We start from the raw sequence: 19,522 nt of genomic DNA, 5'->3' as shown, positions 1-19,522 counted from the left end.
AATGAAATGGAGTCACTTTCTAAGGCCTTCTCTGTGTCTTTTACAGATCGAAATGAAAAAGCTTAAAGCACCTGGGATTCCCAGGCGGTCTTCCATCCAAGTACTAACCAGGCCCTACTCTGCTTAGCTTCTGAGATCAGACGAGATCAGGCGGAGCCAGAGAGGTATGGCCGTAAGCAACAGTATGTCCTCTTCCTAATCTTTTAAAATGTGTCAAAGGTTTTGGAGTTTTGATAATGAAAAAGGAGTCACTTTCTAATGCCTTCTCGATTTCTTCCAGAGAGAGAAATGAAAAAGCTTACGGCACCTGGGATTCCCAGGCGGTCTTCCATCCAAGTACTAACCAGGCCCTACTCTGCTTAGCTTCTGAGATCTGACGAGATCAGGCGGAGCCAGAGAGGTATGGCCGTAAGCAACCGTATGTCCTCTTCCTAATCTTTTAAAATGTGTCAAAGGTTTTGTAGTTTTGACAATGAAATGGAGTCACTTTCTAAGGCCTTCTCTGTGTCTTTTACAGATCGAAATGAAAAAGCTTACAGCACCTGGGATTCCCAGGCGGTCTTCCATCCAAGTACTAACCAGGCCCTACTCTGCTTAGCTTCTGAGATCAGACGAGATCAGGCGGAGCCAGAGAGGTATGGCCGTAAGCAACTGTATGTCCTCTTCCTAATCTTTTAAAATGTGTCAAAGGTTTTGGAGTTTTGATAATGAAAAAGGAGTCACTTTCTAATGCCTTCTCGATTTCTTCCAGAGAGAGAAATGAAAAAGCTTACGGCACCTGGGATTCCCAGGCGGTCTTCCATCCAAGTACTAACCAGGCCCTACTCTGCTTAGCTTCTGAGATCAGACGAGATCAGGCGGAGCAAGAGAGGTATGGCCGTAAGCAACTGTATGTCCTCTTCCTAATCTTTTAAAATGTGTCAAAGGTTTTGTAGTTTTGACAATGAAATGGAGTCACTTTCTAAGGCCTTCTCTGTGTCTTTTACAGATCGAAATGAAAAAGCTTACAGCACCTGGGATTCCCAGGCGGTCTTCCATCCAAGTACTAACCAGGCCCTACTCTGCTTAGCTTCTGAGATCAGACGAGATCAGGCGGAGCCAGAGAGGTATGGCCGTAAGCAACTGTATGTCCTCTTCCTAATCTTTTAAAATGTGTCAAAGGTTTTGGAGTTTTGATAATGAAAAAGGAGTCACTTTCTAATGCCTTCTCGATTTCTTCCAGAGAGAGAAATGAAAAAGCTTACGGCACCTGGGATTCCCAGGCGGTCTTCCATCCAAGTACTAACCAGGCCCTACTCTGCTTAGCTTCTGAGATCTGACGAGATCAGGCGGAGCCAGAGAGGTATGGCCGTAAGCAACTGTATGTCCTCTTCCTAATCTTTTAAAATGTGTCAAAGGTTTTGTAGTTTTGACAATGAAATGGAGTCACTTTCTAAGGCCTTCTCTGTGTCTTTTACAGATCGAAATGAAAAAGCTTACAGCACCTGGGATTCCCAGGCGGTCTTCCATCCAAGTACTAACCAGGCCCTACTCTGCTTAGCTTCTGAGATCAGACGAGATCAGGCGGAGCCAGAGAGGTATGGCCGTAAGCAACTGTATGTCCTCTTCCTAATCTTTTAAAATGTGTCAAAGGTTTTGTAGTTTTGACAATGAAATGGAGTCACTTTCTAAGGCCTTCTCTGTGTCTTTTACAGATCGAAATGAAAAAGCTTACAGCACCTGGGATTCCCAGGCGGTCTTCCATCCAAGTACTAACCAGGCCCTACTCTGCTTAGCTTCTGAGATCAGACGAGATCAGGCGGAGCCAGAGAGGTATGGCCGTAAGCAACTGTATGTCCTCTTCCTAATCTTTTAAAATGTGTCAAAGGTTTTGGAGTTTTGATAATGAAAAAGGAGTCACTTTCTAATGCCTTCTCGATTTCTTCCAGAGAGAGAAATGAAAAAGCTTACGGCACCTGGGATTCCCAGGCGGTCTTCCATCCAAGTACTAACCAGGCCCTACTCTGCTTAGCTTCTGAGATCTGACGAGATCAGGCGGAGCCAGAGAGGTATGGCCGTAAGCAACTGTATGTCCTCTTCCTAATCTTTTAAAATGTGTCAAAGGTTTTGTAGTTTTGACAATGAAATGGAGTCACTTTCTAAGGCCTTCTCTGTGTCTTTTACAGATCGAAATGAAAAAGCTTACAGCACCTGGGATTCCCAGGCGGTCTTCCATCCAAGTACTAACCAGGCCCTACTCTGCTTAGCTTCTGAGATCAGACGAGATCAGGCGGAGCCAGAGAGGTATGGCCGTAAGCAACTGTATGTCCTCTACCTAATCTTTTAAAATGTGTCAAAGGTTTTGGAGTTTTGATAATGAAAAAGGAGTCACTTTCTAATGCCTTCTCGATTTCTTCCAGAGAGAGAAATGAAAAAGCTTACGGCACCTGGGATTCCCAGGCGGTCTTCCATCCAAGTACTAACCAGGCCCTACTCTGCTTAGCTTCTGAGATCTGACGAGATCAGGCGGAGCCAGAGAGGTATGGCCGTAAGCAACCGTATGTCCTCTTCCTAATCTTTTAAAATGTGTCAAAGGTTTTGTAGTTTTGACAATGAAATGGAGTCACTTTCTAAGGCCTTCTCTGTGTCTTTTACAGATCGAAATGAAAAAGCTTACAGCACCTGGGATTCCCAGGCGGTCTTCCATCCAAGTACTAACCAGGCCCTACTCTGCTTAGCTTCTGAGATCAGACGAGATCAGGCGGAGCCAGAGAGGTATGGCCGTAAGCAACTGTATGTCCTCTTCCTAATCTTTTAAAATGTGTCAAAGGTTTTGGAGTTTTGATAATGAAAAAGGAGTCACTTTCTAATGCCTTCTCGATTTCTTCCAGAGAGAGAAATGAAAAAGCTTACGGCACCTGGGATTCCCAGGCGGTCTTCCATCCAAGTACTAACCAGGCCCTACTCTGCTTAGCTTCTGAGATCAGACGAGATCAGGCGGAGCAAGAGAGGTATGGCCGTAAGCAACTGTATGTCCTCTTCCTAATCTTTTAAAATGTGTCAAAGGTTTTGTAGTTTTGACAATGAAATGGAGTCACTTTCTAAGGCCTTCTCTGTGTCTTTTACAGATCGAAATGAAAAAGCTTACAGCACCTGGGATTCCCAGGCGGTCTTCCATCCAAGTACTAACCAGGCCCTACTCTGCTTAGCTTCTGAGATCAGACGAGATCAGGCGGAGCCAGAGAGGTATGGCCGTAAGCAACTGTATGTCCTCTTCCTAATCTTTTAAAATGTGTCAAAGGTTTTGGAGTTTTGATAATGAAAAAGGAGTCACTTTCTAATGCCTTCTCGATTTCTTCCAGAGAGAGAAATGAAAAAGCTTACGGCACCTGGGATTCCCAGGCGGTCTTCCATCCAAGTACTAACCAGGCCCTACTCTGCTTAGCTTCTGAGATCAGACGAGATCAGGCGGAGCCAGAGAGGTATGGCCGTAAGCAACTGTATGTCCTCTTCCTAATCTTTTAAAATGTGTCAAAGGTTTTGGAGTTTTGATAATGAAAAAGGAGTCACTTTCTAATGCCTTCTCGATTTCTTCCAGAGAGAGAAATGAAAAAGCTTACGGCACCTGGGATTCCCAGGCGGTCTTCCATCCAAGTACTAACCAGGCCCTACTCTGCTTAGCTTCTGAGATCTGACGAGATCAGGCGGAGCCAGAGAGGTATGGCCGTAAGCAACTGTATGTCCTCTTCCTAATCTTTTAAAATGTGTCAAAGGTTTTGTAGTTTTGACAATGAAATGGAGTCACTTTCTAAGGCCTTCTCTGTGTCTTTTACAGATCGAAATGAAAAAGCTTACAGCACCTGGGATTCCCAGGCGGTCTTCCATCCAAGTACTAACCAGGCCCTACTCTGCTTAGCTTCTGAGATCAGACGAGATCAGGCGGAGCCAGAGAGGTATGGCCGTAAGCAACTGTATGTCCTCTACCTAATCTTTTAAAATGTGTCAAAGGTTTTGGAGTTTTGATAATGAAAAAGGAGTCACTTTCTAATGCCTTCTCGATTTCTTCCAGAGAGAGAAATGAAAAAGCTTACGGCACCTGGGATTCCCAGGCGGTCTTCCATCCAAGTACTAACCAGGCCCTACTCTGCTTAGCTTCTGAGATCTGACGAGATCAGGCGGAGCCAGAGAGGTATGGCCGTAAGCAACCGTATGTCCTCTTCCTAATCTTTTAAAATGTGTCAAAGGTTTTGTAGTTTTGACAATGAAATGGAGTCACTTTCTAAGGCCTTCTCTGTGTCTTTTACAGATCGAAATGAAAAAGCTTACAGCACCTGGGATTCCCAGGCGGTCTTCCATCCAAGTACTAACCAGGCCCTACTCTGCTTAGCTTCTGAGATCAGACGAGATCAGGCGGAGCCAGAGAGGTATGGCCGTAAGCAACTGTATGTCCTCTTCCTAATCTTTTAAAATGTGTCAAAGGTTTTGGAGTTTTGATAATGAAAAAGGAGTCACTTTCTAATGCCTTCTCGATTTCTTCCAGAGAGAGAAATGAAAAAGCTTACGGCACCTGGGATTCCCAGGCGGTCTTCCATCCAAGTACTAACCAGGCCCTACTCTGCTTAGCTTCTGAGATCAGACGAGATCAGGCGGAGCAAGAGAGGTATGGCCGTAAGCAACTGTATGTCCTCTTCCTAATCTTTTAAAATGTGTCAAAGGTTTTGTAGTTTTGACAATGAAATGGAGTCACTTTCTAAGGCCTTCTCTGTGTCTTTTACAGATCGAAATGAAAAAGCTTACAGCACCTGGGATTCCCAGGCGGTCTTCCATCCAAGTACTAACCAGGCCCTACTCTGCTTAGCTTCTGAGATCAGACGAGATCAGGCGGAGCCAGAGAGGTATGGCCGTAAGCAACTGTATGTCCTCTTCCTAATCTTTTAAAATGTGTCAAAGGTTTTGGAGTTTTGATAATGAAAAAGGAGTCACTTTCTAATGCCTTCTCGATTTCTTCCAGAGAGAGAAATGAAAAAGCTTACGGCACCTGGGATTCCCAGGCGGTCTTCCATCCAAGTACTAACCAGGCCCTACTCTGCTTAGCTTCTGAGATCTGACGAGATCAGGCGGAGCCAGAGAGGTATGGCCGTAAGCAACTGTATGTCCTCTTCCTAATCTTTTAAAATGTGTCAAAGGTTTTGTAGTTTTGACAATGAAATGGAGTCACTTTCTAAGGCCTTCTCTGTGTCTTTTACAGATCGAAATGAAAAAGCTTACAGCACCTGGGATTCCCAGGCGGTCTTCCATCCAAGTACTAACCAGGCCCTACTCTGCTTAGCTTCTGAGATCAGACGAGATCAGGCGGAGCCAGAGAGGTATGGCCGTAAGCAACTGTATGTCCTCTTCCTAATCTTTTAAAATGTGTCAAAGGTTTTGTAGTTTTGACAATGAAATGGAGTCACTTTCTAAGGCCTTCTCTGTGTCTTTTACAGATCGAAATAAAAAAGCTTACAGCACCTGGGATTCCCAGGCGGTCTTCCATCCAAGTACTAACCAGGCCCTACTCTGCTTAGCTTCTGAGATCAGACGAGATCAGGCGAAGCCAGAGAGGTATGGCCGTAAGCAACTGTATGTCCTCTTCCTAATATTTTAAAATGTGTCAAAGGTTTTGGAGTTTAGATAATGAAAAAGGAGTCACTTTCTAATGCCTTCTCGATTTCTTCCAGAGAGAGAAATGAAAAAGCTTACGGCACCTGGGATTCCCAGGCGGTCTTCCATCCAAGTACTAACCAGGCCCTACTCTGCTTAGCTTCTGAGATCTGACGAGATCAGGCGGAGCCAGAGAGGTATGGCCGTAAGCAACTGTATGTCCTCTTCCTAATCTTTTAAAATGTGTCAAAGGTTTTGTAGTTTTGACAATGAAATGGAGTCACTTTCTAAGGCCTTCTCTGTGTCTTTTACAGATCGAAATGAAAAAGCTTACAGCACCTGGGATTCCCAGGCGGTCTTCCATCCAAGTACTAACCAGGCCCTACTCTGCTTAGCTTCTGAGATCAGACGAGATCAGGCGGAGCCAGAGAGGTATGGCCGTAAGCAACTGTATGTCCTCTTCCTAATCTTTTAAAATGTGTCAAAGGTTTTGGAGTTTTGATAATGAAAAAGGAGTCACTTTCTAATGCCTTCTCGATTTCTTCCAGAGAGAGAAATGAAAAAGCTTACGGCACCTGGGATTCCCAGGCGGTCTTCCATCCAAGTACTAACCAGGCCCTACTCTGCTTAGCTTCTGAGATCAGACGAGATCAGGCGGAGCAAGAGAGGTATGGCCGTAAGCAACTGTATGTCCTCTTCCTAATCTTTTAAAATGTGTCAAAGGTTTTGTAGTTTTGACAATGAAATGGAGTCACTTTCTAAGGCCTTCTCTGTGTCTTTTACAGATCGAAATGAAAAAGCTTAAAGCACCTGGGATTCCCAGGCGGTCTTCCATCCAAGTACTAACCAGGCCCTACTCTGCTTAGCTTCTGAGATCAGACGAGATCAGGCGGAGCCAGAGAGGTATGGCCGTAAGCAACAGTATGTCCTCTTCCTAATCTTTTAAAATGTGTCAAAGGTTTTGGAGTTTTGATAATGAAAAAGGAGTCACTTTCTAATGCCTTCTCGATTTCTTCCAGAGAGAGAAATGAAAAAGCTTACGGCACCTGGGATTCCCAGGCGGTCTTCCATCCAAGTACTAACCAGGCCCTACTCTGCTTAGCTTCTGAGATCTGACGAGATCAGGCGGAGCCAGAGAGGTATGGCCGTAAGCAACCGTATGTCCTCTTCCTAATCTTTTAAAATGTGTCAAAGGTTTTGTAGTTTTGACAATGAAATGGAGTCACTTTCTAAGGCCTTCTCTGTGTCTTTTACAGATCGAAATGAAAAAGCTTACAGCACCTGGGATTCCCAGGCGGTCTTCCATCCAAGTACTAACCAGGCCCTACTCTGCTTAGCTTCTGAGATCAGACGAGATCAGGCGGAGCCAGAGAGGTATGGCCGTAAGCAACTGTATGTCCTCTTCCTAATCTTTTAAAATGTGTCAAAGGTTTTGGAGTTTTGATAATGAAAAAGGAGTCACTTTCTAATGCCTTCTCGATTTCTTCCAGAGAGAGAAATGAAAAAGCTTACGGCACCTGGGATTCCCAGGCGGTCTTCCATCCAAGTACTAACCAGGCCCTACTCTGCTTAGCTTCTGAGATCAGACGAGATCAGGCGGAGCAAGAGAGGTATGGCCGTAAGCAACTGTATGTCCTCTTCCTAATCTTTTAAAATGTGTCAAAGGTTTTGTAGTTTTGACAATGAAATGGAGTCACTTTCTAAGGCCTTCTCTGTGTCTTTTACAGATCGAAATGAAAAAGCTTACAGCACCTGGGATTCCCAGGCGGTCTTCCATCCAAGTACTAACCAGGCCCTACTCTGCTTAGCTTCTGAGATCAGACGAGATCAGGCGGAGCCAGAGAGGTATGGCCGTAAGCAACTGTATGTCCTCTTCCTAATCTTTTAAAATGTGTCAAAGGTTTTGGAGTTTTGATAATGAAAAAGGAGTCACTTTCTAATGCCTTCTCGATTTCTTCCAGAGAGAGAAATGAAAAAGCTTACGGCACCTGGGATTCCCAGGCGGTCTTCCATCCAAGTACTAACCAGGCCCTACTCTGCTTAGCTTCTGAGATCTGACGAGATCAGGCGGAGCCAGAGAGGTATGGCCGTAAGCAACTGTATGTCCTCTTCCTAATCTTTTAAAATGTGTCAAAGGTTTTGTAGTTTTGACAATGAAATGGAGTCACTTTCTAAGGCCTTCTCTGTGTCTTTTACAGATTGAAATGAAAAAGCTTACAGCACCTGGGATTCCCAGGCGGTCTTCCATCCAAGTACTAACCAGGCCCTACTCTGCTTAGCTTCTGAGATCAGACGAGATCAGGCGGAGCCAGAGAGGTATGGCCGTAAGCAACTGTATGTCCTCTACCTAATCTTTTAAAATGTGTCAAAGGTTTTGGAGTTTTGATAATGAAAAAGGAGTCACTTTCTAAGGCCTTCTCTGTGTCTTTTACAGATCGAAATGAAAAAGCTTACAGCACCTGGGATTCGCAGGCGGTCTTCCATCCAAGTACTAACCAGGCCCTACTCTGCTTAGCTTCTGAGATCAGACGAGATCAGGCCGAGCCAGAGAGGTATGGCCGTAAGCAACTGTATGTGCTCTTCCTAATCTTTTAAAATGTGTCAAAGGTTTTGGAGTTTTGATAATGAAAAAGGAGTCACTTTCTAATGCCTTCTCGATTTCTTCCAGAGAGAGAAATGAAAAAGCTTACGGCACCTGGGATTCCCAGGCGGTCTTCCATCCAAGTACTAACCAGGCCCTACTCTGCTTAGCTTCTGAGATCAGACGAGATCAGGCGGAGCCAGAGAGGTATGGCCGTAAGCAACTGTATGTCCTCTACCTAATCTTTTAAAATGTGTCAAAGGTTTTGTAGTTTTGACAATGAAATGGAGTCACTTTCTAAGGCCTTCTCTGTGTCTTTTACAGATAGAAATGAAAAAGCTTACGGCACCTGGGATTCCTAGGCGGTCTTCCATCCAAGTACTAACCAGGCCCTACTCTGCTTAGCTTCTGAGATCTGACGAGATCAGGCGGAGCCAGAGAGGTATGGCCGTAAGCAACTGTATGTCCTCTACCTAATCTTTTAAAATGTGTCAAAGGTTTTGTAGTTTTGACAATTAAATGGAGTCACTTTCTAAGGCCTTCTCTGTGTCTTTTACAGATCGAAATGAAAAAGCTTACAGCACCTGGGATTCCCAGGCGGTCTTCCATCCAAGTACTAACCAGGCCCTACTCTGCTTAGCTTCTGAGATCAGACGAGATCAGGCGAAGCCAGAGAGGTATGGCCGTAAGCAACTGTATGTCCTCTTCCTAATATTTTAAAATGTGTCAAAGGTTTTGGAGTTTAGATAATGAAAAAGGAGTCACTTTCTAATGCCTTCTCGATTTCTTCCAGAGAGAGAAATGAAAAAGCTTACGGCACCTGGGATTCCCAGGCGGTCTTCCATCCAAGTACTAACCAGGCCCTACTCTGCTTAGCTTCTGAGATCTGACGAGATCAGGCGGAGCCAGAGAGGTATGGCCGTAAGCAACTGTATGTCCTCTTCCTAATCTTTTAAAATGTGTCAAAGGTTTTGTAGTTTTGACAATGAAATGGAGTCACTTTCTAAGGCCTTCTCTGTGTCTTTTACAGATCGAAATGAAAAAGCTTACAGCACCTGGGATTCCCAGGCGGTCTTCCATCCAAGTACTAACCAGGCCCTACTCTGCTTAGCTTCTGAGATCAGACGAGATCAGGCGGAGCCAGAGAGGTATGGCCGTAAGCAACTGTATGTCCTCTTCCTAATCTTTTAAAATGTGTCAAAGGTTTTGTAGTTTTGACAATGAAATGGAGTCACTTTCTAAGGCCTTCTCTGTGTCTTTTACAGATCGAAATGAAAAAGCTTACAGCACCTGGGATTCCCAGGCGGTCTTCCATCCAAGTACTAACCAGGCCCTACTCTGCTTAGCTTCTGAGATCAGACGAGATCAGGCGGAGCCAGAGAGGTATGGCCGTAAGCAACTGTATGTCCTCTTCCTAATCTTTTAAAATGTGTCAAAGGTTTTGGAGTTTTGATAATGAAAAAGGAGTCACTTTCTAATGCCTTCTCGATTTCTTCCAGAGAGAGAAATGAAAAAGCTTACGGCACCTGGGATTCCCAGGCGGTCTTCCATCCAAGTACTAACCAGGCCCTACTCTGCTTAGCTTCTGAGATCTGACGAGATCAGGCGGAGCCAGAGAGGTATGGCCGTAAGCAACTGTATGTCCTCTTCCTAATCTTTTAAAATGTGTCAAAGGTTTTGTAGTTTTGACAATGAAATGGAGTCACTTTCTAAGGCCTTCTCTGTGTCTTTTACAGATCGAAATGAAAAAGCTTACAGCACCTGGGATTCCCAGGCGGTCTTCCATCCAAGTACTAACCAGGCCCTACTCTGCTTAGCTTCTGAGATCAGACGAGATCAGGCCGAGCCAGAGAGGTATGGCCGTAAGCAACTGTATGTCCTCTTCCTAATCTTTTAAAATGTGTCAAAGGTTTTGGAGTTTTGATAATGAAAAAGGAGTCACTTTCTAATGCCTTCTCGATTTCTTCCAGAGAGAGAAATGAAAAAGCTTACGGCACCTGGGATTCCCAGGCGGTCTTCCATCCAAGTACTAACCAGGCCCTACTCTGCTTAGCTTCTGAGATCTGACGAGATCAGGCGGAGCCAGAGAGGTATGGCCGTAAGCAACTGTATGTCCTCTTCCTAATCTTTTAAAATGTGTCAAAGGTTTTGTAGTTTTGACAATGAAATGGAGTCACTTTCTAAGGCCTTCTCTGTGTCTTTTACAGATCGAAATGAAAAAGCTTACAGCACCTGGGATTCCCAGGCGGCCTTCCATCCAAGTACTAACCAGGCCCTACTCTGCTTAGCTTCTGAGATCAGACGAGATCAGGCGGAGCCAGAGAGGTATGGCCGTAAGCAACTGTATGTCCTCTACCTAATCTTTTAAAATGTGTCAAAGGTTTTGTAGTTTTGACAATGAAATGGAGTCACTTTCTAAGGCCTTCTCTGTGTCTTTTACAGATAGAAATGAAAAAGCTTACGGCACCTGGGATTCCCAGGCGGTCTTCCATCCAAGTACTAACCAGGCCCTACTCTGCTTAGCTTCTGAGATCAGACGAGATCAGGCGGAGCCAGAGAGGTATGGCCGTAAGCAACTGTATGTCCTCTACCTAATCTTTTAAAATGTGTCAAAGGTTTTGTAGTTTTGACAATTAAATGGAGTCACTTTCTAAGGCCTTCTCTGTGTCTTTTACAGATCGAAATGAAAAAGCTTACAGCACCTGGGATTCCCAGGCGGTCTTCCATCCAAGTACTAACCAGGCCCTACTCTGCTTAGCTTCTGAGATCTGACGAGATCAGGCGGAGCCAGAGAGGTATGGCCGTAAGCAACTGTATGTCCTCTACCTAATCTTTTAAAATGTGTCAAAGGTTTTGGAGTTTTGACAATGAAATGGAGTCACTTTCTAAGTTCTTCTTTGTGTCTTTTACAGATCGAAATAAAAAAGCTTACAGCACCTGGGATTCCCAGGCGGTCTTCCATCCAAGTACTAACCAGGCCCTACTCTGCTTAGCTTCTGAGATCAGACGAGATCAGGCGGAGCCAGAGAGGTATGGCCGTAAGCAACTGTATGTCCTCTTCCTAATCTTTTAAAATGTGTCAAAGGTTTTGGAGTTTTGATAATGAAAAAGGAGTCACTTTCTAATGCCTTCTCGATTTCTTCCAGAGAGAGAAATGAAAAAGCTTACGGCACCTGGGATTCCCAGGCGGTCTTCCATCCAAGTACTAACCAGGCCCTACTCTGCTTAGCTTCTGAGATCTGACGAGATCAGGCGGAGCCAGAGAGGTATGGCCGTAAGCAACTGTATGTCCTCTACCTAATCTTTTAAAATGTGTCAAAGGTTTTGGAGTTTTGACAATGAAATGGAGTCACTTTCTAAGTTCTTCTCTGTGTCTTTTACAGATCGAAATAAAAAAGCTTACAGCACCTGGGATTCCCAGGCGGTCTTCCATCCAAGTACTAACCAGGCCCTACTCTGCTTAGCTTCTGAGATCAGACGAGATCAGGCGGAGCCAGAGAGGTATGGCCGTAAGCAACTGTATGTCCTCTTCCTAATCTTTTAAAATGTGTCAAAGGTTTTGGAGTTTTGATAATGAAAAAGGAGTCACTTTCTAATGCCTTCTCGATTTCTTCCAGAGAGAGAAATGAAAAAGCTTACGGCACCTGGGATTCCCAGGCGGTCTTCCATCCAAGTACTAACCAGGCCCTACTCTGCTTAGCTTCTGAGATCAGACGAGATCAGGCGGAGCCAGAGAGGTATGGCCGTAAGCAACTGTATGTCCTCTACCTAATCTTTTAAAATGTGTCAAAGGTTTTGTAGTTTTGACAATTAAATGGAGTCACTTTCTAAGGCCTTCTCTGTGTCTTTTACAGATCGAAATGAAAAAGCTTACAGCACCTGGGATTCCCAGGCGGTCTTCCATCCAAGTACTAACCAGGTCCTACTCTGCTTAGCTTCTGAGATCAGACGAGATCAGGCGAAGCCAGAGAGGTATGGCCGTAAGCAACTGTATGTCCTCTTCCTAATATTTTAAAATGTGTCAAAGGTTTTGGAGTTTAGATAATGAAAAAGGAGTCACTTTCTAATGCCTTCTCGATTTCTTCCAGAGAGAGAAATGAAAAAGCTTACGGCACCTGGGATTCCCAGGCGGTCTTCCATCCAAGTACTAACCAGGCCCTACTCTGCTTAGCTTCTGAGATCTGACGAGATCAGGCGGAGCCAGAGAGGTATGGCCGTAAGCAACTGTATGTCCTCTTCCTAATCTTTTAAAATGTGTCAAAGGTTTTGTAGTTTTGACAATGAAATGGAGTCACTTTCTAAGGCCTTCTCTGTGTCTTTTACAGATCGAAATGAAAAAGCTTACAGCACCTGGGATTCCCAGGCGGTCTTCCATCCAAGTACTAACCAGGCCCTACTCTGCTTAGCTTCTGAGATCAGACGAGATCAGGCCGAGCCAGAGAGGTATGGCCGTAAGCAACTGTATGTCCTCTTCCTAATCTTTTAAAATGTGTCAAAGGTTTTGGAGTTTTGATAATGAAAAAGGAGTCACTTTCTAATGCCTTCTCGATTTCTTCCAGAGAGAGAAATGAAAAAGCTTACGGCACCTGGGATTCCCAGGCGGTCTTTCATCCAAGTACTAACCAGGCCCTACTCTGCTTAGCTTCTGAGATCTGACGAGATCAGGCGGAGCCAGAGAGGTATGGCCATAAGCAACTGTATGTCCTCTTCCTAATCTTTTAAAATGTGTCAAAGGTTTTGTAGTTTTGACAATGAAATGGAGTCACTTTCTAAGGCCTTCTCTGTGTCTTTTACAGATAGAAATGAAAAAGCTTACGGCACCTGGGATTCCCAGGCGGTCTTCCATCCAAGTACTAACCAGGCCCTACTCTGCTTAGCTTCTGAGATCAGACGAGATCAGGCGGAGCCAGAGAGGTATGGCCGTAAGCAACTGTATGTCCTCTACCTAATCTTTTAAAATGTGTCAAAGGTTTTGTAGTTTTGACAATTAAATGGAGTCACTTTCTAAGGCCTTCTCTGTGTCTTTTACAGATCGAAATGAAAAAGCTTACAGCACCTGGGATTCCCAGGCGGTCTTCCATCCAAGTACTAACCAGGCCCTACTCTGCTTAGCTTCTGAGATCTGACGAGATCAGGCGGAGCCAGAGAGGTATGGCCGTAAGCAACTGTATGTCCTCTACCTAATCTTTTAAAATGTGTCAAAGGTTTTGTAGTTTTGACAATTAAATGGAGTCACTTTCTAAGGCCTTCTCTGTGTCTTTTACAGATCGAAATGAAAAAGCTTACAGCACCTGGGATTCCCAGGCGGTCTTCCATCCAAGTACTAACCAGGCCCTACTCTGCTTAGCTTCTGAGATCAGACGAGATCAGGCGAAGCCAGAGAGGTATGGCCGTAAGCAACTGTATGTCCTCTTCCTAATATTTTAAAATGTGTCAAAGGTTTTGGAGTTTAGATAATGAAAAAGGAGTCACTTTCTAATGCCTTCTCGATTTCTTCCAGAGAGAGAAATGAAAAAGCTTACGGCACCTGGGATTCCCAGGCGGTCTTCCATCCAAGTACTAACCAGGCCCTACTCTGCTTAGCTTCTGAGATCTGACGAGATCAGGCGGAGCCAGAGAGGTATGGCCGTAAGCAACTGTATGTCCTCTACCTAATCTTTTAAAATGTGTCAAAGGTTTTGGAGTTTTGACAATGAAATGGAGTCACTTTCTAAGTTCTTCTTTGTGTCTTTTACAGATCGAAATAAAAAAGCTTACAGCACCTGGGATTCCCAGGCGGTCTTCCATCCAAGTACTAACCAGGCCCTACTCTGCTTAGCTTCTGAGATCAGACGAGATCAGGCGGAGCCAGAGAGGTATGGCCGTAAGCAACTGTATGTCCTCTTCCTAATCTTTTAAAATGTGTCAAAGGTTTTGGAGTTTTGATAATGAAAAAGGAGTCACTTTCTAATGCCTTCTCGATTTCTTCCAGAGAGAGAAATGAAAAAGCTTACGGCACCTGGGATTCCCAGGCGGTCTTCCATCCAAGTACTAACCAGGCCCTACTCTGCTTAGCTTCTGAGATCTGACGAGATCAGGCGGAGCCAGAGAGGTATGGCCGTAAGCAACTGTATGTCCTCTACCTAATCTTTTAAAATGTGTCAAAGGTTTTGTAGTTTTGACAATTAAATGGAGTCACTTTCTAAGGCCTTCTCTGTGTCTTTTACAGATCGAAATGAAAAAGCTTACAGCACCTGGGATTCCCAGGCGGTCTTCCATCCAAGTACTAACCAGGCCCTACTCTGCTTAGCTTCTGAGATCAGACGAGATCAGGCGAAGCCAGAGAGGTATGGCCGTAAGCAACTGTATGTCCTCTTCCTAATATTTTAAAATGTGTCAAAGGTTTTGGAGTTTAGATAATGAAAAAGGAGTCACTTTCTAATGCCTTCTCGATTTCTTCCAGAGAGAGAAATGAAAAAGCTTACGGCACCTGGGATTCCCAGGCGGTCTTCCATCCAAGTACTAACCAGGCCCTACTCTGCTTAGCTTCTGAGATCAGACGAGATCAGGCAGAGCCAGAGAGGTATGGCCATAAGCAACTGTATGTCCTCTTCCTAATCTTTTAAAATGTGTCAAAGGTTTTGGAGTTTTGATAATGAAAAAGGAGTCACTTTCTAATGCCTTCTCGATTTCTTCCAGAGAGAGAAATGAAAAAGCTTACGGCACCTGGGATTCCCAGGCGGTCTTCCATCCAAGTACTAACCAGGCCCTACTCTGCTTAGCTTCTGAGATCTGACGAGATCAGGCGGAGCCAGAGAGGTATGGCCGTAAGCAACTGTATGTCCTCTACCTAATCTTTTAAAATGTGTCAAAGGTTTTGTAGTTTTGACAATTAAATGGAGTCACTTTCTAAGGCCTTCTCTGTGTCTTTTACAGATCGAAATGAAAAAGCTTACAGCACCTGGGATTCCCAGGCGGTCTTCCATCCAAGTACTAACCAGGCCCTACTCTGCTTAGCTTCTGAGATCAGACGAGATCAGGCGAAGCCAGAGAGGTATGGCCGTAAGCAACTGTATGTCCTCTTCCTAATATTTTAAAATGTGTCAAAGGTTTTGGAGTTTAGATAATGAAAAAGGAGTCACTTTCTAATGCCTTCTCGATTTCTTCCAGAGAGAGAAATGAAAAAGCTTACGGCACCTGGGATTCCCAGGCGGTCTTCCATCCAAGTACTAACCAGGCCCTACTCTGCTTAGCTTCTGAGATCTGACGAGATCAGGCGGAGCCAGAGAGGTATGGCCGTAAGCAACTGTATGTCCTCTTCCTAATCTTTTAAAATGTGTCAAAGGTTTTGTAGTTTTGACAATGAAATGGAGTCACTTTCTAAGGCCTTCTCTGTGTCTTTTACAGATCGAAATGAAAAAGCTTACAGCACCTGGGATTCCCAGGCGGTCTTCCATCCAAGTACTAACCAGGCCCTACTCTGCTTAGCTTCTGAGATCTGACGAGATCAGGCGGAGCCAGAGAGGTATGGCCGTAAGCAACTGTATGTCCTCTACCTAATCTTTTAAAATGTGTCAAAGGTTTTGTAGTTTTGACAATTAAATGGAGTCACTTTCTAAGGCCTTCTCTGTGTCTTTTACAGATCGAAATGAAAAAGCTTACAGCACCTGGGATTCCCAGGCGGTCTTCCATCCAAGTACTAACCAGGCCCTACTCTGCTTAGCTTCTGAGATCTGACGAGATCAGGCGGAGCCAGAGAGGTATGGCCGTAAGCAACTGTATGTCCTCTACCTAATCTTTTAAAATGTGTCAAAGGTTTTGGAGTTTTGACAATGAAATGGAGTCACTTTCTAAGTTCTTCTTTGTGTCTTTTACAGATCGAAATAAAAAAGCTTACAGCACCTGGGATTCCCAGGCGGTCTTCCATCCAAGTACTAACCAGGCCCTACTCTGCTTAGCTTCTGAGATCAGACGAGATCAGGCGGAGCCAGAGAGGTATGGCCGTAAGCAACTGTATGTCCTCTTCCTAATCTTTTAAAATGTGTCAAAGGTTTTGGAGTTTTGATAATGAAAAAGGAGTCACTTTCTAATGCCTTCTCGATTTCTTCCAGAGAGAGAAATGAAAAAGCTTACGGCACCTGGGATTCCCAGGCGGTCTTCCATCCAAGTACTAACCAGGCCCTACTCTGCTTAGCTTCTGAGATCTGACGAGATCAGGCGGAGCCAGAGAGGTATGGCCGTAAGCAACTGTATGTCCTCTACCTAATCTTTTAAAATGTGTCAAAGGTTTTGTAGTTTTGACAATTAAATGGAGTCACTTTCTAAGGCCTTCTCTGTGTCTTTTACAGATCGAAATGAAAAAGCTTACAGCACCTGGGATTCCCAGGCGGTCTTCCATCCAAGTACTAACCAGGCCCTACTCTGCTTAGCTTCTGAGATCAGACGAGATCAGGCGAAGCCAGAGAGGTATGGCCGTAAGCAACTGTATGTCCTCTTCCTAATATTTTAAAATGTGTCAAAGGTTTTGGAGTTTAGATAATGAAAAAGGAGTCACTTTCTAATGCCTTCTCGATTTCTTCCAGAGAGAGAAATGAAAAAGCTTACGGCACCTGGGATTCCCAGGCGGTCTTCCATCCAAGTACTAACCAGGCCCTACTCTGCTTAGCTTCTGAGATCAGACGAGATCAGGCGGAGCCAGAGAGGTATGGCCGTAAGCAACTGTATGTCCTCTTCCTAATCTTTTAAAATGTGTCAAAGGTTTTGGAGTTTTGATAATGAAAAAGGAGTCACTTTCTAATGCCTTCTCGATTTCTTCCAGAGAGAGAAATGAAAAAGCTTACGGCACCTGGGATTCCCAGGCGGTCTTCCATCCAAGTACTAACCAGGCCCTACTCTGCTTAGCTTCTGAGATCAGACGAGATCAGGCGGAGCAAGAGAGGTATGGCCGTAAGCAACCGTATGTCCTCTTCCTAATCTTTTAAAATGTGTCAAAGGTTTTGTAGTTTTGACAATGAAATGGAGTCACTTTCTAAGGCCTTCTCTGTGTCTTTTACAGATCGAAATGAAAAAGCTTACAGCACCTGGGATTCCCAGGCGGTCTTCCATCCAAGTACTAACCAGGCCCTACTCTGCTTAGCTTCTGAGATCAGACGAGATCAGGCGGAGCCAGAGAGGTATGGCCGTAAGCAACTGTATGTCCTCTTCCTAATCTTTTAAAATGTGTCAAAGGTTTTGGAGTTTTGATAATGAAAAAGGAGTCACTTTCTAATGCCTTCTCGATTTCTTCCAGAGAGAGAAATGAAAAAGCTTACGGCACCTGGGATTCCCAGGCGGTCTTCCATCCAAGTACTAACCAGGCCCTACTCTGCTTAGCTTCTGAGATCAGACGAGATCAGGCGGAGCAAGAGAGGTATGGCCGTAAGCAACTGTATGTCCTCTTCCTAATCTTTTAAAATGTGTCAAAGGTTTTGTAGTTTTGACAATGAAATGGAGTCACTTTCTAAGGCCTTCTCTGTGTCTTTTACAGATCGAAATGAAAAAGCTTACAGCACCTGGGATTCCCAGGCGGTCTTCCATCCAAGTACTAACCAGGCCCTACTCTGCTTAGCTTCTGAGATCAGACGAGATCAGGCGGAGCCAGAGAGGTATGGCCGTAAGCAACTGTATGTCCTCTTCCTAATCTTTTAAAATGTGTCAAAGGTTTTGGAGTTTTGATAATGAAAAAGGAGTCACTTTCTAATGCCTTCTCGATTTCTTCCAGAGAGAGAAATGAAAAAGCTTACGGCACCTGGGATTCCCAGGCGGTCTTCCATCCAAGTACTAACCAGGCCCTACTCTGCTTAGCTTCTGAGATCTGACGAGATCAGGCGGAGCCAGAGAGGTATGGCCGTAAGCAACTGTATGTCCTCTTCCTAATCTTTTAAAATGTGTCAAAGGTTTTGTAGTTTTGACAATGAAATGGAGTCACTTTCTAAGGCCTTCTCTGTGTCTTTTACAGATCGAAATGAAAAAGCTTACAGCACCTGGGATTCCCAGGCGGTCTTCCATCCAAGTACTAACCAGGCCCTACTCTGCTTAGCTTCTGAGATCAGACGAGATCAGGCGGAGCCAGAGAGGTATGGCCGTAAGCAACTGTATGTCCTCTTCCTAATCTTTTAAAATGTGTCAAAGGTTTTGTAGTTTTGACAATGAAATGGAGTCACTTTCTAAGGCCTTCTCTGTGTCTTTTACAGATCGAAATAAAAAAGCTTACAGCACCTGGGATTCCCAGGCGGTCTTCCATCCAAGTACTAACCAGGCCCTACTCTGCTTAGCTTCTGAGATCAGACGAGATCAGGCGAAGCCAGAGAGGTATGGCCGTAAGCAACTGTATGTCCTCTTCCTAATATTTTAAAATGTGTCAAAGGTTTTGGAGTTTAGATAATGAAAAAGGAGTCACTTTCTAATGCCTTCTCGATTTCTTCCAGAGAGAGAAATGAAAAAGCTTACGGCACCTGGGATTCCCAGGCGGTCTTCCATCCAAGTACTAACCAGGCCCTACTCTGCTTAGCTTCTGAGATCTGACGAGATCAGGCGGAGCCAGAGAGGTATGGCCGTAAGCAACTGTATGTCCTCTTCCTAATCTTTTAAAATGTGTCAAAGGTTTTGTAGTTTTGACAATGAAATGGAGTCACTTTCTAAGGCCTTCTCTGTGTCTTTTACAGATCGAAATGAAAAAGCTTACAGCACCTGGGATTCCCAGGCGGTCTTCCATCCAAGTACTAACCAGGCCCTACTCTGCTTAGCTTCTGAGATCAGACGAGATCAGGCGGAGCCAGAGAGGTATGGCCGTAAGCAACTGTATGTCCTCTTCCTAATCTTTTAAAATGTGTCAAAGGTTTTGGAGTTTTGATAATGAAAAAGGAGTCACTTTCTAATGCCTTCTCGATTTCTTCCAGAGAGAGAAATGAAAAAGCTTACGGCACCTGGGATTCCCAGGCGGTCTTCCATCCAAGTACTAACCAGGCCCTACTCTGCTTAGCTTCTGAGATCAGACGAGATCAGGCGGAGCAAGAGAGGTATGGCCGTAAGCAACTGTATGTCCTCTTCCTAATCTTTTAAAATGTGTCAAAGGTTTTGTAGTTTTGACAATGAAATGGAGTCACTTTCTAAGGCCTTCTCTGTGTCTTTTACAGATCGAAATGAAAAAGCTTAAAGCACCTGGGATTCCCAGGCGGTCTTCCATCCAAGTACTAACCAGGCCCTACTCTGCTTAGCTTCTGAGATCAGACGAGATCAGGCGGAGCCAGAGAGGTATGGCCGTAAGCAACAGTATGTCCTCTTCCTAATCTTTTAAAATGTGTC

General features: G+C 44.5%; 83 non-coding genes across 83 annotated transcripts; all 83 read right to left on the bottom strand.

The window, feature by feature from the left end:
• Window positions 1–59: 59 nt before the first annotated feature.
• Window positions 60–178, bottom strand: LOC144399299 (5S ribosomal RNA). The gene has a single exon (XR_013461444.1). It is a non-coding gene; the product is annotated as a 5S ribosomal RNA (ribosomal RNA).
• Window positions 179–295: 117 nt separating this feature from the next.
• LOC144390728 (5S ribosomal RNA) lies at window positions 296–414 on the bottom strand. Its single transcript, XR_013454575.1, has one exon. It is a non-coding gene; the product is annotated as a 5S ribosomal RNA (ribosomal RNA).
• Window positions 415–530: 116 nt separating this feature from the next.
• On the bottom strand, window positions 531–649 carry LOC144395990 (5S ribosomal RNA). Its single transcript, XR_013458136.1, has one exon. It is a non-coding gene; the product is annotated as a 5S ribosomal RNA (ribosomal RNA).
• Window positions 650–766: 117 nt separating this feature from the next.
• Window positions 767–885, bottom strand: LOC144397162 (5S ribosomal RNA). Its single transcript, XR_013459307.1, has one exon. It is a non-coding gene; the product is annotated as a 5S ribosomal RNA (ribosomal RNA).
• Window positions 886–1,001: 116 nt separating this feature from the next.
• Window positions 1,002–1,120, bottom strand: LOC144395989 (5S ribosomal RNA). Its single transcript, XR_013458135.1, has one exon. It is a non-coding gene; the product is annotated as a 5S ribosomal RNA (ribosomal RNA).
• Window positions 1,121–1,237: 117 nt separating this feature from the next.
• Window positions 1,238–1,356, bottom strand: LOC144390630 (5S ribosomal RNA). Its single transcript, XR_013454551.1, has one exon. It is a non-coding gene; the product is annotated as a 5S ribosomal RNA (ribosomal RNA).
• Window positions 1,357–1,472: 116 nt separating this feature from the next.
• LOC144395988 (5S ribosomal RNA) lies at window positions 1,473–1,591 on the bottom strand. The gene has a single exon (XR_013458134.1). It is a non-coding gene; the product is annotated as a 5S ribosomal RNA (ribosomal RNA).
• A 116-nt stretch (window positions 1,592–1,707) lies between these two features.
• Window positions 1,708–1,826, bottom strand: LOC144395986 (5S ribosomal RNA). The gene has a single exon (XR_013458132.1). It is a non-coding gene; the product is annotated as a 5S ribosomal RNA (ribosomal RNA).
• Window positions 1,827–1,943: 117 nt separating this feature from the next.
• On the bottom strand, window positions 1,944–2,062 carry LOC144390510 (5S ribosomal RNA). The gene has a single exon (XR_013454540.1). It is a non-coding gene; the product is annotated as a 5S ribosomal RNA (ribosomal RNA).
• A 116-nt stretch (window positions 2,063–2,178) lies between these two features.
• On the bottom strand, window positions 2,179–2,297 carry LOC144395985 (5S ribosomal RNA). The gene has a single exon (XR_013458131.1). It is a non-coding gene; the product is annotated as a 5S ribosomal RNA (ribosomal RNA).
• Window positions 2,298–2,414: 117 nt separating this feature from the next.
• On the bottom strand, window positions 2,415–2,533 carry LOC144390479 (5S ribosomal RNA). The gene has a single exon (XR_013454520.1). It is a non-coding gene; the product is annotated as a 5S ribosomal RNA (ribosomal RNA).
• A 116-nt stretch (window positions 2,534–2,649) lies between these two features.
• Window positions 2,650–2,768, bottom strand: LOC144395984 (5S ribosomal RNA). The gene has a single exon (XR_013458130.1). It is a non-coding gene; the product is annotated as a 5S ribosomal RNA (ribosomal RNA).
• A 117-nt stretch (window positions 2,769–2,885) lies between these two features.
• On the bottom strand, window positions 2,886–3,004 carry LOC144397160 (5S ribosomal RNA). The gene has a single exon (XR_013459305.1). It is a non-coding gene; the product is annotated as a 5S ribosomal RNA (ribosomal RNA).
• Window positions 3,005–3,120: 116 nt separating this feature from the next.
• LOC144395983 (5S ribosomal RNA) lies at window positions 3,121–3,239 on the bottom strand. Its single transcript, XR_013458129.1, has one exon. It is a non-coding gene; the product is annotated as a 5S ribosomal RNA (ribosomal RNA).
• A 117-nt stretch (window positions 3,240–3,356) lies between these two features.
• On the bottom strand, window positions 3,357–3,475 carry LOC144401579 (5S ribosomal RNA). The gene has a single exon (XR_013463514.1). It is a non-coding gene; the product is annotated as a 5S ribosomal RNA (ribosomal RNA).
• Window positions 3,476–3,592: 117 nt separating this feature from the next.
• LOC144390466 (5S ribosomal RNA) lies at window positions 3,593–3,711 on the bottom strand. The gene has a single exon (XR_013454502.1). It is a non-coding gene; the product is annotated as a 5S ribosomal RNA (ribosomal RNA).
• Window positions 3,712–3,827: 116 nt separating this feature from the next.
• Window positions 3,828–3,946, bottom strand: LOC144395982 (5S ribosomal RNA). The gene has a single exon (XR_013458128.1). It is a non-coding gene; the product is annotated as a 5S ribosomal RNA (ribosomal RNA).
• Window positions 3,947–4,063: 117 nt separating this feature from the next.
• Window positions 4,064–4,182, bottom strand: LOC144390435 (5S ribosomal RNA). The gene has a single exon (XR_013454477.1). It is a non-coding gene; the product is annotated as a 5S ribosomal RNA (ribosomal RNA).
• Window positions 4,183–4,298: 116 nt separating this feature from the next.
• On the bottom strand, window positions 4,299–4,417 carry LOC144395981 (5S ribosomal RNA). Its single transcript, XR_013458127.1, has one exon. It is a non-coding gene; the product is annotated as a 5S ribosomal RNA (ribosomal RNA).
• Window positions 4,418–4,534: 117 nt separating this feature from the next.
• Window positions 4,535–4,653, bottom strand: LOC144397159 (5S ribosomal RNA). Its single transcript, XR_013459304.1, has one exon. It is a non-coding gene; the product is annotated as a 5S ribosomal RNA (ribosomal RNA).
• Window positions 4,654–4,769: 116 nt separating this feature from the next.
• On the bottom strand, window positions 4,770–4,888 carry LOC144395980 (5S ribosomal RNA). Its single transcript, XR_013458126.1, has one exon. It is a non-coding gene; the product is annotated as a 5S ribosomal RNA (ribosomal RNA).
• A 117-nt stretch (window positions 4,889–5,005) lies between these two features.
• Window positions 5,006–5,124, bottom strand: LOC144390397 (5S ribosomal RNA). The gene has a single exon (XR_013454441.1). It is a non-coding gene; the product is annotated as a 5S ribosomal RNA (ribosomal RNA).
• Window positions 5,125–5,240: 116 nt separating this feature from the next.
• On the bottom strand, window positions 5,241–5,359 carry LOC144395979 (5S ribosomal RNA). The gene has a single exon (XR_013458125.1). It is a non-coding gene; the product is annotated as a 5S ribosomal RNA (ribosomal RNA).
• Window positions 5,360–5,475: 116 nt separating this feature from the next.
• LOC144391390 (5S ribosomal RNA) lies at window positions 5,476–5,594 on the bottom strand. The gene has a single exon (XR_013455289.1). It is a non-coding gene; the product is annotated as a 5S ribosomal RNA (ribosomal RNA).
• A 117-nt stretch (window positions 5,595–5,711) lies between these two features.
• On the bottom strand, window positions 5,712–5,830 carry LOC144390316 (5S ribosomal RNA). The gene has a single exon (XR_013454346.1). It is a non-coding gene; the product is annotated as a 5S ribosomal RNA (ribosomal RNA).
• Window positions 5,831–5,946: 116 nt separating this feature from the next.
• LOC144395978 (5S ribosomal RNA) lies at window positions 5,947–6,065 on the bottom strand. Its single transcript, XR_013458124.1, has one exon. It is a non-coding gene; the product is annotated as a 5S ribosomal RNA (ribosomal RNA).
• Window positions 6,066–6,182: 117 nt separating this feature from the next.
• LOC144397158 (5S ribosomal RNA) lies at window positions 6,183–6,301 on the bottom strand. The gene has a single exon (XR_013459303.1). It is a non-coding gene; the product is annotated as a 5S ribosomal RNA (ribosomal RNA).
• A 116-nt stretch (window positions 6,302–6,417) lies between these two features.
• LOC144399298 (5S ribosomal RNA) lies at window positions 6,418–6,536 on the bottom strand. The gene has a single exon (XR_013461443.1). It is a non-coding gene; the product is annotated as a 5S ribosomal RNA (ribosomal RNA).
• Window positions 6,537–6,653: 117 nt separating this feature from the next.
• LOC144390271 (5S ribosomal RNA) lies at window positions 6,654–6,772 on the bottom strand. Its single transcript, XR_013454331.1, has one exon. It is a non-coding gene; the product is annotated as a 5S ribosomal RNA (ribosomal RNA).
• A 116-nt stretch (window positions 6,773–6,888) lies between these two features.
• Window positions 6,889–7,007, bottom strand: LOC144395977 (5S ribosomal RNA). The gene has a single exon (XR_013458123.1). It is a non-coding gene; the product is annotated as a 5S ribosomal RNA (ribosomal RNA).
• A 117-nt stretch (window positions 7,008–7,124) lies between these two features.
• LOC144397157 (5S ribosomal RNA) lies at window positions 7,125–7,243 on the bottom strand. The gene has a single exon (XR_013459302.1). It is a non-coding gene; the product is annotated as a 5S ribosomal RNA (ribosomal RNA).
• Window positions 7,244–7,359: 116 nt separating this feature from the next.
• On the bottom strand, window positions 7,360–7,478 carry LOC144395975 (5S ribosomal RNA). Its single transcript, XR_013458121.1, has one exon. It is a non-coding gene; the product is annotated as a 5S ribosomal RNA (ribosomal RNA).
• A 117-nt stretch (window positions 7,479–7,595) lies between these two features.
• Window positions 7,596–7,714, bottom strand: LOC144390228 (5S ribosomal RNA). The gene has a single exon (XR_013454313.1). It is a non-coding gene; the product is annotated as a 5S ribosomal RNA (ribosomal RNA).
• A 116-nt stretch (window positions 7,715–7,830) lies between these two features.
• On the bottom strand, window positions 7,831–7,949 carry LOC144395974 (5S ribosomal RNA). Its single transcript, XR_013458120.1, has one exon. It is a non-coding gene; the product is annotated as a 5S ribosomal RNA (ribosomal RNA).
• A 117-nt stretch (window positions 7,950–8,066) lies between these two features.
• Window positions 8,067–8,185, bottom strand: LOC144399658 (5S ribosomal RNA). The gene has a single exon (XR_013461804.1). It is a non-coding gene; the product is annotated as a 5S ribosomal RNA (ribosomal RNA).
• Window positions 8,186–8,302: 117 nt separating this feature from the next.
• Window positions 8,303–8,421, bottom strand: LOC144401578 (5S ribosomal RNA). The gene has a single exon (XR_013463513.1). It is a non-coding gene; the product is annotated as a 5S ribosomal RNA (ribosomal RNA).
• A 116-nt stretch (window positions 8,422–8,537) lies between these two features.
• LOC144397483 (5S ribosomal RNA) lies at window positions 8,538–8,656 on the bottom strand. The gene has a single exon (XR_013459629.1). It is a non-coding gene; the product is annotated as a 5S ribosomal RNA (ribosomal RNA).
• A 116-nt stretch (window positions 8,657–8,772) lies between these two features.
• On the bottom strand, window positions 8,773–8,891 carry LOC144391379 (5S ribosomal RNA). The gene has a single exon (XR_013455288.1). It is a non-coding gene; the product is annotated as a 5S ribosomal RNA (ribosomal RNA).
• A 117-nt stretch (window positions 8,892–9,008) lies between these two features.
• Window positions 9,009–9,127, bottom strand: LOC144390208 (5S ribosomal RNA). The gene has a single exon (XR_013454288.1). It is a non-coding gene; the product is annotated as a 5S ribosomal RNA (ribosomal RNA).
• Window positions 9,128–9,243: 116 nt separating this feature from the next.
• LOC144395973 (5S ribosomal RNA) lies at window positions 9,244–9,362 on the bottom strand. The gene has a single exon (XR_013458119.1). It is a non-coding gene; the product is annotated as a 5S ribosomal RNA (ribosomal RNA).
• Window positions 9,363–9,478: 116 nt separating this feature from the next.
• LOC144395972 (5S ribosomal RNA) lies at window positions 9,479–9,597 on the bottom strand. The gene has a single exon (XR_013458118.1). It is a non-coding gene; the product is annotated as a 5S ribosomal RNA (ribosomal RNA).
• Window positions 9,598–9,714: 117 nt separating this feature from the next.
• On the bottom strand, window positions 9,715–9,833 carry LOC144390193 (5S ribosomal RNA). The gene has a single exon (XR_013454275.1). It is a non-coding gene; the product is annotated as a 5S ribosomal RNA (ribosomal RNA).
• Window positions 9,834–9,949: 116 nt separating this feature from the next.
• On the bottom strand, window positions 9,950–10,068 carry LOC144399206 (5S ribosomal RNA). The gene has a single exon (XR_013461351.1). It is a non-coding gene; the product is annotated as a 5S ribosomal RNA (ribosomal RNA).
• Window positions 10,069–10,185: 117 nt separating this feature from the next.
• On the bottom strand, window positions 10,186–10,304 carry LOC144390181 (5S ribosomal RNA). Its single transcript, XR_013454257.1, has one exon. It is a non-coding gene; the product is annotated as a 5S ribosomal RNA (ribosomal RNA).
• Window positions 10,305–10,420: 116 nt separating this feature from the next.
• Window positions 10,421–10,539, bottom strand: LOC144398319 (5S ribosomal RNA). The gene has a single exon (XR_013460466.1). It is a non-coding gene; the product is annotated as a 5S ribosomal RNA (ribosomal RNA).
• A 116-nt stretch (window positions 10,540–10,655) lies between these two features.
• Window positions 10,656–10,774, bottom strand: LOC144401577 (5S ribosomal RNA). The gene has a single exon (XR_013463512.1). It is a non-coding gene; the product is annotated as a 5S ribosomal RNA (ribosomal RNA).
• Window positions 10,775–10,890: 116 nt separating this feature from the next.
• Window positions 10,891–11,009, bottom strand: LOC144389747 (5S ribosomal RNA). Its single transcript, XR_013453898.1, has one exon. It is a non-coding gene; the product is annotated as a 5S ribosomal RNA (ribosomal RNA).
• Window positions 11,010–11,125: 116 nt separating this feature from the next.
• On the bottom strand, window positions 11,126–11,244 carry LOC144395971 (5S ribosomal RNA). Its single transcript, XR_013458117.1, has one exon. It is a non-coding gene; the product is annotated as a 5S ribosomal RNA (ribosomal RNA).
• Window positions 11,245–11,361: 117 nt separating this feature from the next.
• LOC144390165 (5S ribosomal RNA) lies at window positions 11,362–11,480 on the bottom strand. Its single transcript, XR_013454235.1, has one exon. It is a non-coding gene; the product is annotated as a 5S ribosomal RNA (ribosomal RNA).
• A 116-nt stretch (window positions 11,481–11,596) lies between these two features.
• On the bottom strand, window positions 11,597–11,715 carry LOC144395970 (5S ribosomal RNA). Its single transcript, XR_013458116.1, has one exon. It is a non-coding gene; the product is annotated as a 5S ribosomal RNA (ribosomal RNA).
• Window positions 11,716–11,832: 117 nt separating this feature from the next.
• On the bottom strand, window positions 11,833–11,951 carry LOC144401576 (5S ribosomal RNA). The gene has a single exon (XR_013463511.1). It is a non-coding gene; the product is annotated as a 5S ribosomal RNA (ribosomal RNA).
• Window positions 11,952–12,067: 116 nt separating this feature from the next.
• Window positions 12,068–12,186, bottom strand: LOC144398142 (5S ribosomal RNA). The gene has a single exon (XR_013460289.1). It is a non-coding gene; the product is annotated as a 5S ribosomal RNA (ribosomal RNA).
• A 117-nt stretch (window positions 12,187–12,303) lies between these two features.
• On the bottom strand, window positions 12,304–12,422 carry LOC144390146 (5S ribosomal RNA). Its single transcript, XR_013454217.1, has one exon. It is a non-coding gene; the product is annotated as a 5S ribosomal RNA (ribosomal RNA).
• A 116-nt stretch (window positions 12,423–12,538) lies between these two features.
• On the bottom strand, window positions 12,539–12,657 carry LOC144399205 (5S ribosomal RNA). Its single transcript, XR_013461350.1, has one exon. It is a non-coding gene; the product is annotated as a 5S ribosomal RNA (ribosomal RNA).
• Window positions 12,658–12,774: 117 nt separating this feature from the next.
• Window positions 12,775–12,893, bottom strand: LOC144399313 (5S ribosomal RNA). Its single transcript, XR_013461458.1, has one exon. It is a non-coding gene; the product is annotated as a 5S ribosomal RNA (ribosomal RNA).
• A 116-nt stretch (window positions 12,894–13,009) lies between these two features.
• Window positions 13,010–13,128, bottom strand: LOC144401575 (5S ribosomal RNA). The gene has a single exon (XR_013463510.1). It is a non-coding gene; the product is annotated as a 5S ribosomal RNA (ribosomal RNA).
• A 116-nt stretch (window positions 13,129–13,244) lies between these two features.
• Window positions 13,245–13,363, bottom strand: LOC144389745 (5S ribosomal RNA). Its single transcript, XR_013453896.1, has one exon. It is a non-coding gene; the product is annotated as a 5S ribosomal RNA (ribosomal RNA).
• Window positions 13,364–13,479: 116 nt separating this feature from the next.
• On the bottom strand, window positions 13,480–13,598 carry LOC144391374 (5S ribosomal RNA). Its single transcript, XR_013455287.1, has one exon. It is a non-coding gene; the product is annotated as a 5S ribosomal RNA (ribosomal RNA).
• Window positions 13,599–13,715: 117 nt separating this feature from the next.
• On the bottom strand, window positions 13,716–13,834 carry LOC144390128 (5S ribosomal RNA). Its single transcript, XR_013454197.1, has one exon. It is a non-coding gene; the product is annotated as a 5S ribosomal RNA (ribosomal RNA).
• A 116-nt stretch (window positions 13,835–13,950) lies between these two features.
• On the bottom strand, window positions 13,951–14,069 carry LOC144395969 (5S ribosomal RNA). The gene has a single exon (XR_013458115.1). It is a non-coding gene; the product is annotated as a 5S ribosomal RNA (ribosomal RNA).
• A 117-nt stretch (window positions 14,070–14,186) lies between these two features.
• On the bottom strand, window positions 14,187–14,305 carry LOC144390115 (5S ribosomal RNA). The gene has a single exon (XR_013454186.1). It is a non-coding gene; the product is annotated as a 5S ribosomal RNA (ribosomal RNA).
• A 116-nt stretch (window positions 14,306–14,421) lies between these two features.
• Window positions 14,422–14,540, bottom strand: LOC144391373 (5S ribosomal RNA). The gene has a single exon (XR_013455286.1). It is a non-coding gene; the product is annotated as a 5S ribosomal RNA (ribosomal RNA).
• A 117-nt stretch (window positions 14,541–14,657) lies between these two features.
• On the bottom strand, window positions 14,658–14,776 carry LOC144398387 (5S ribosomal RNA). The gene has a single exon (XR_013460534.1). It is a non-coding gene; the product is annotated as a 5S ribosomal RNA (ribosomal RNA).
• Window positions 14,777–14,893: 117 nt separating this feature from the next.
• On the bottom strand, window positions 14,894–15,012 carry LOC144390093 (5S ribosomal RNA). Its single transcript, XR_013454164.1, has one exon. It is a non-coding gene; the product is annotated as a 5S ribosomal RNA (ribosomal RNA).
• Window positions 15,013–15,128: 116 nt separating this feature from the next.
• Window positions 15,129–15,247, bottom strand: LOC144391371 (5S ribosomal RNA). Its single transcript, XR_013455281.1, has one exon. It is a non-coding gene; the product is annotated as a 5S ribosomal RNA (ribosomal RNA).
• A 117-nt stretch (window positions 15,248–15,364) lies between these two features.
• Window positions 15,365–15,483, bottom strand: LOC144390080 (5S ribosomal RNA). Its single transcript, XR_013454149.1, has one exon. It is a non-coding gene; the product is annotated as a 5S ribosomal RNA (ribosomal RNA).
• A 116-nt stretch (window positions 15,484–15,599) lies between these two features.
• Window positions 15,600–15,718, bottom strand: LOC144389744 (5S ribosomal RNA). The gene has a single exon (XR_013453895.1). It is a non-coding gene; the product is annotated as a 5S ribosomal RNA (ribosomal RNA).
• Window positions 15,719–15,834: 116 nt separating this feature from the next.
• LOC144389743 (5S ribosomal RNA) lies at window positions 15,835–15,953 on the bottom strand. Its single transcript, XR_013453894.1, has one exon. It is a non-coding gene; the product is annotated as a 5S ribosomal RNA (ribosomal RNA).
• A 116-nt stretch (window positions 15,954–16,069) lies between these two features.
• LOC144395968 (5S ribosomal RNA) lies at window positions 16,070–16,188 on the bottom strand. Its single transcript, XR_013458114.1, has one exon. It is a non-coding gene; the product is annotated as a 5S ribosomal RNA (ribosomal RNA).
• Window positions 16,189–16,305: 117 nt separating this feature from the next.
• LOC144390061 (5S ribosomal RNA) lies at window positions 16,306–16,424 on the bottom strand. Its single transcript, XR_013454130.1, has one exon. It is a non-coding gene; the product is annotated as a 5S ribosomal RNA (ribosomal RNA).
• A 116-nt stretch (window positions 16,425–16,540) lies between these two features.
• Window positions 16,541–16,659, bottom strand: LOC144391369 (5S ribosomal RNA). The gene has a single exon (XR_013455277.1). It is a non-coding gene; the product is annotated as a 5S ribosomal RNA (ribosomal RNA).
• Window positions 16,660–16,776: 117 nt separating this feature from the next.
• On the bottom strand, window positions 16,777–16,895 carry LOC144401573 (5S ribosomal RNA). Its single transcript, XR_013463508.1, has one exon. It is a non-coding gene; the product is annotated as a 5S ribosomal RNA (ribosomal RNA).
• Window positions 16,896–17,012: 117 nt separating this feature from the next.
• LOC144397156 (5S ribosomal RNA) lies at window positions 17,013–17,131 on the bottom strand. Its single transcript, XR_013459301.1, has one exon. It is a non-coding gene; the product is annotated as a 5S ribosomal RNA (ribosomal RNA).
• A 116-nt stretch (window positions 17,132–17,247) lies between these two features.
• Window positions 17,248–17,366, bottom strand: LOC144395967 (5S ribosomal RNA). Its single transcript, XR_013458113.1, has one exon. It is a non-coding gene; the product is annotated as a 5S ribosomal RNA (ribosomal RNA).
• A 117-nt stretch (window positions 17,367–17,483) lies between these two features.
• LOC144397154 (5S ribosomal RNA) lies at window positions 17,484–17,602 on the bottom strand. Its single transcript, XR_013459299.1, has one exon. It is a non-coding gene; the product is annotated as a 5S ribosomal RNA (ribosomal RNA).
• A 116-nt stretch (window positions 17,603–17,718) lies between these two features.
• LOC144395966 (5S ribosomal RNA) lies at window positions 17,719–17,837 on the bottom strand. Its single transcript, XR_013458112.1, has one exon. It is a non-coding gene; the product is annotated as a 5S ribosomal RNA (ribosomal RNA).
• A 117-nt stretch (window positions 17,838–17,954) lies between these two features.
• Window positions 17,955–18,073, bottom strand: LOC144390050 (5S ribosomal RNA). Its single transcript, XR_013454114.1, has one exon. It is a non-coding gene; the product is annotated as a 5S ribosomal RNA (ribosomal RNA).
• Window positions 18,074–18,189: 116 nt separating this feature from the next.
• On the bottom strand, window positions 18,190–18,308 carry LOC144395964 (5S ribosomal RNA). The gene has a single exon (XR_013458110.1). It is a non-coding gene; the product is annotated as a 5S ribosomal RNA (ribosomal RNA).
• A 116-nt stretch (window positions 18,309–18,424) lies between these two features.
• On the bottom strand, window positions 18,425–18,543 carry LOC144391366 (5S ribosomal RNA). Its single transcript, XR_013455276.1, has one exon. It is a non-coding gene; the product is annotated as a 5S ribosomal RNA (ribosomal RNA).
• Window positions 18,544–18,660: 117 nt separating this feature from the next.
• On the bottom strand, window positions 18,661–18,779 carry LOC144390038 (5S ribosomal RNA). Its single transcript, XR_013454095.1, has one exon. It is a non-coding gene; the product is annotated as a 5S ribosomal RNA (ribosomal RNA).
• A 116-nt stretch (window positions 18,780–18,895) lies between these two features.
• Window positions 18,896–19,014, bottom strand: LOC144395963 (5S ribosomal RNA). Its single transcript, XR_013458109.1, has one exon. It is a non-coding gene; the product is annotated as a 5S ribosomal RNA (ribosomal RNA).
• A 117-nt stretch (window positions 19,015–19,131) lies between these two features.
• Window positions 19,132–19,250, bottom strand: LOC144397153 (5S ribosomal RNA). Its single transcript, XR_013459298.1, has one exon. It is a non-coding gene; the product is annotated as a 5S ribosomal RNA (ribosomal RNA).
• A 116-nt stretch (window positions 19,251–19,366) lies between these two features.
• Window positions 19,367–19,485, bottom strand: LOC144399297 (5S ribosomal RNA). The gene has a single exon (XR_013461442.1). It is a non-coding gene; the product is annotated as a 5S ribosomal RNA (ribosomal RNA).
• Window positions 19,486–19,522: the final 37 nt, after the last annotated feature.

Source organism: Gasterosteus aculeatus, chromosome 2 (genome assembly GCF_964276395.1).
Source record: "Gasterosteus aculeatus chromosome 2, fGasAcu3.hap1.1, whole genome shotgun sequence".
NCBI classification, from domain to species: Eukaryota; Metazoa; Chordata; class Actinopteri; order Perciformes; family Gasterosteidae; genus Gasterosteus; species Gasterosteus aculeatus.
Note: the sequence above shows the minus strand (reverse complement) of the source record. Positions and strands in the feature narration are given on the sequence as shown.